Source organism: Triticum dicoccoides, chromosome 4A, assembly GCF_002162155.2.
Source record: "Triticum dicoccoides isolate Atlit2015 ecotype Zavitan chromosome 4A, WEW_v2.0, whole genome shotgun sequence".
NCBI lineage: Eukaryota > Viridiplantae > Streptophyta > Magnoliopsida > Poales > Poaceae > Triticum > Triticum dicoccoides.
Window position 1 is genome coordinate 96,148,333 of NC_041386.1, and position 5,136 is coordinate 96,153,468.

The window sequence follows — 5,136 nt, forward strand, 5'->3', positions numbered from 1 at the left end:
CTTTCCTCTTCGAGGGAAAACCAACGCAGTGCTCAAGAGGTAGCAAGAAGGATTTCTGGCACCGTTGCCGGGGGGATCTACGCCAAGTCAAGACATACCAAGTACCAATCACAACTCTTATCCTTCGCATTACATTATTTGCCATTTGCATCTCGTTTTCCTCTCCCCCACTTCACCCTTGCCATTTTATTCGCCCTCTTTTTCCGTTCACCTCTTTTTCGCTTGCTTCTTGTTTGCTTGTGTGTTGGATTGCTTGCTTGTCACGATGGCTCAAGATAATACTAAATTGTGTGACTTTGTCAATACCAACAATAATGATTTTATTAGCACTCCGATTGCTCCTCTTACCGATGTTGAATCTTGTGAAATTAATACTGCTTTGCTGAATCTTGTCATGAAAGATCCGTTTTCTGGCCTTCCTAGTGAAGATGCCCCTACCCATCTAAACAACTTTGTTGATTTGTGTGATATGCAAAAGAAGAAAGATGTGGACAACGATATTGTTAAACTTAAGCTATTTCCGTTTTCGCTTAGAGATCGTGCTAAAGCTTGGTTTTTGTCTTTGCCTAAAAATAGTATTGATTCATGGAATAAGTGCAAAGATGCTTTTATCTCTAAGTATTTTCCTCCCGCTAAGATCATCTCTCTTAGAAATGATATTATGAATTTTAAGCAACTTGATCATGAACATGTTACACAATCTCGGGAGAGGATGAAATTAATGATACATAAGTTCCCTACACATGGTTTGAATTTATGGATGATTAATTGATTATACAAAATTTTTACGCCGGATTGAATTTTGCTTCTAGAAATCTTTTAGATTCGGCCGCGGGAGGCACTTTTATGGAAATCACTTTAGGAGAAGCTACCAAAGTCCTAGATAATATTATGGTTAATTATTCTCAATGGCACACTGAAAGATCTACTAGTAAAAAGGTGCATGTAATTGAAGAGATTAATGTTTTGAGTGGAAATATGGATGAACTTCTGAAATTGTTTGCTAATAAGAGTGCTCCTACTGATCCTAATGATATGCCTTTGTCTACTTTGATTGAGAATAATAATTAATCTATGGATGTGAATTTTGTTGGTAGGAACAATTTTGGTAATAACGTGTAGGTAATTTTAATTCTAGGCCGTTTCCTAGTAATTCCTCTAATAATTATGGTAATTCCTACAACAATTCTTATGGAAATTATAATAAGATGCCCTCTGATTTTGAATCTAGCATTAAAGAATTTATTACTTCGCAAAAGAGTTTCAATGCTTTGATTGAGGAAAAATTGCTCAAGGTTGATGAGTTGGCTAGGAACGTGGATAGAATTTCTCTTGATGTTGATTCTTTGAAACTTAGATCTATTCCACCTAAGCATGATATCAATGAGTCTCTCAAAGCCATGAGAATTTCCATTGATGAGTGCAAAGAAAGAACCGTTAGGATGCATGCTAAGAAAGATTGCTTTGTGAAAGCGTGTTCTTCTAGTTTTCATGACAATAAAGATGAAGATCTAAAAGTAATTGATGTGTCCCCTATTAAATCCTTGTTTTGAAATATGAATCTTGATAATTATGGGATTGGAGATGAGTCAACTTTAGTTAGAAGGCGTCCCAAAAATTCGAAGTTTTTAGATCTTGATGCAAAAATTGGTAGAAGTGGGATTGAAGAGGTCAAAACTTTAGATAGCAACGAACCTACTATCTTGGATTTCAAGGAATTTGATTATGGTAATTGCTCTTTGATAGATTGTATTTCCTTGTTGCAATCCGTGCTAAATTCTCCTCATGCTTATAGTCAAAGTAAAGCTTTTACTAAGCATATTGTTTATGCTTTGATGCAATCTTATGAAGAAAAACTTGAGTTGGAAGTTTCTATCCCTAGAAATTTTTTTGATGAATGGGAACCTACAATTAAAATTAAAATTAAAGATCATGAATGTTATGCTTTGTGTGATTTGGGTGCTAGTGTTTCCATGATTCCAAAAACTTTGTGTGATTTGCTAGGTTTCCGTGAATTTGATGATTGTTCTCTAAACTTGCACCTTGCGGATTTCACCATTAAGAAACCTATGGGAAGAATTAATGATGTTCTTATTGTTGCAAATAGGAACTATGTGCCCGTAGATTTCATTGTTCTTGATATAGATTGCAATCCTTCATGTCCTATTATTCTTGGTAGACCTTTCCTTAGAACGATCGGTGCAATTAGTGATATGATGGAAGGGAATATTAGATTCCAATTTCCGTTAAGGAAGGTCCTGGAACACTTTCCTAGAAATAAAATTAAATTACCTTTTGAATCTATTATGAGAGCCACTTATGGATTGCATACCAAAGATGACAATACCTAGATCTATCCTTGCTTTTAAGCCTAGTTAGGGGCGTTAAACGATAGCGCTTGTTGGGAGGCAACCCAATTTTATTTTTATTCCTTGATATTTGCTCCTGTTTAGTAATAAATAATTTATCTAGCCTCTGTTTTGGTTGTGTTTTTTGTGTTTAATTAGTGTTTGTGCCAAGTAGAACCGTTGGGAAGACTTGGGGAAAGTCTTTTTGATCCTGCTGTAAAAAACAGAAATTTAGCGCTCGCGAGAATTGCTGCCATTTTTTATTGGAGAGTGATATTTAGTTAATTATTTTTGCAGATGATTAATAGACAAATTCCTAACGTCCAGAAATTTATTTTAGAATTTTGGGGGTTCCATAAGTGGTCGAAACATGCAGATTACTACAGACTTTCTGTTTTTGACAGATTCTGTTTTTCGTGAGTTGTTTGCTTATTTTGATGAATCTATGGCTAGTAATAGAGTTTATGAACCATAGAAAAGTTGGAATACAGTAGGTTTAACACCAATATAAATCAAGAATGAGTTCATTACAGTACCGTGAAGTGGTGGTTTGTTTTCTTTTACTAACGGAGCTCACGAAGATCTTCTTTTAAGTTTTGTGTTCTGAAGTTTTCAAGTTTTGGGTAAGGATTTGATGGATTATGGAACAAGGAGTGACAAGAGCCTAAGCTTGGGGATTCCCAAGGCACCCCAAGGTAAAATCCAAGGACACCAAAAAGCCTAAGCTTGGGGATGCCCTCGAAGGCATCCCCTCTTTCGTCTTCGTCTATCGGTAACTTTACTTGGAGCTATATTTTTATCGCCACATGATATGTGTTTTGCTTGGAGTGTATTGTATGATTTGAGTCTTTGCTTTTTAGTTTAACACAATCATCCTTGCTGTACACACATTTTTGGAGAGACACACATGAATTGGAATTTATTAGAATACTCTATGTGCTTCACTTATATCTTTTGAGCTATATAGTTTGTGCTCTAGTGCTTCGCTTATATCTTTTAGACCACGGTGGTGGTTCTATTTTATAGAAATAATTGATCTCTCATGATTAACTTATATAATTTTGAGAGTCCTTTAGAACAACATGGTAATTCACTTTGGTTATAAATTTTAAATGCTAAGAGAAGTTGGATGCTTAATAGATGGTTTTGAGACATAAAGGTGGTAATATTAGAAGTGTGCTAGTTGAGTAATTGTGAAATTTATGAATACTTGTGTTGAAGTTGGCAAGTCCCGTAGCATGCACGTATGGTGAATGTTATGTGAAAAATTTGAAGTATGGGGTGTTCTTTGATTGCTTTCCTTATGAGTGGCGGTCGGGGACGAGCGATGGTCTTTTCCTACCAATCCATCCCCCTAGGAGCATGCGTGTAGTGCTTGGTTTTGATGACTTGTAGATTTTTGCAATAAGTATGTGAGTTCTTTATGACTAATGTTGAGTCCATGGATTATACGCACTCTCACCCTTCCACCATTGCTAACATCTTTGGTACCGTGCATTGCCCTTTCTCACCTTGAGAGTTGGTGCAAACTTCGTCGGTGCATCCAAACCCCGTGAAATGATACGCTCTATCTGTTGGAAATATGCCCTAGAGGCAATAATAAAAGCATTATTATTATATTTCCTTGTTCATGATAATTGTCTTTGTTCATGCTATAATTGTGTTATCCTGAAATTGTAATACATGTGTGAATTATAGACACCAACATGTCCCTAGTAAGCCTCTAGTTGACTAGCTCATTGATCAACAGATGGTCATGGTTTCCTGACTATGGACATTGGATGTCATTGATAACGAGATCACATCATTAGGAGAATGATGTGATGGACAAGACCCAATCCTAAACATAGCATAAGATCGTATAGTTCGTTTGCTAGAGTTTTCCAATGTCAAGTATCTTTTCCTTAGACCATGAGATCGTGTAACTCCCGGATACCGTAGGAGTGCTTTGGGTGTACCAAACGTCACAACGTAACTGGGTAACTATAAAGGTATACTACGGGTATCTCCGAAAGTGTCTGTTGGGTTGACAAGGATCAAGACTGGGATTTTTCACTCCGTATGACGGAGAGGTATCACTGGGCCCACTCGGTAATGCATCATCATAATGAGCTCAAAGTGACCAAGTGTCTGGTCACGGGATCATGCATTACGGTACGAGTAAAGTGACTTGCCGGTAACGAGATTGAACGAGGTATTGGGATACCGACGATCGAATCTCGGGCAAGTAACATATCGATTGACGAAGGGAATTGTATACGGGGTTGCTTGAATCCTCGACATCGTGGTTCATCCGATGAGATCATCAAGGAGCATGTGGGAGCCAACATGGGTATCCAGATCCCGCTGTTGGTTATTGACCGGAGAGCGATCTCGGTCATGTCTACGTGTCTCTCGAACCCGTAGGGTCTACACACTTAAGGTTCGGTGGCGCTAGGGTTGTAGGGATATGTATATGCAGTAACCCGAATGTTGTTCGGAGTCTCGGATGAGATCTCGGACGTCACGAGGAGTTCCGGAATGGTCCAGAGGTAAAGAATTATATATAGGAAGTGCTATTTCGGGCATCGGGACAAGTTTCGGGGTCACCGGTATTGTACCGGGACCACCGGAAGGGTCCCGGGGGTCCACCGGGTGGGCCACCTGCCCCGGGGGGCCACATGGGCTGTAGGGGGTGTGCCTTGGCCTATATGGGCCAAGGGCACCAGCCCGAAGAGGCCCATGCGCCTAGGGTTTCAAGAAGGGAAGAGTCCCAAAGGGGGAAGGCACCTCCTAGGTGCCTTGGGGA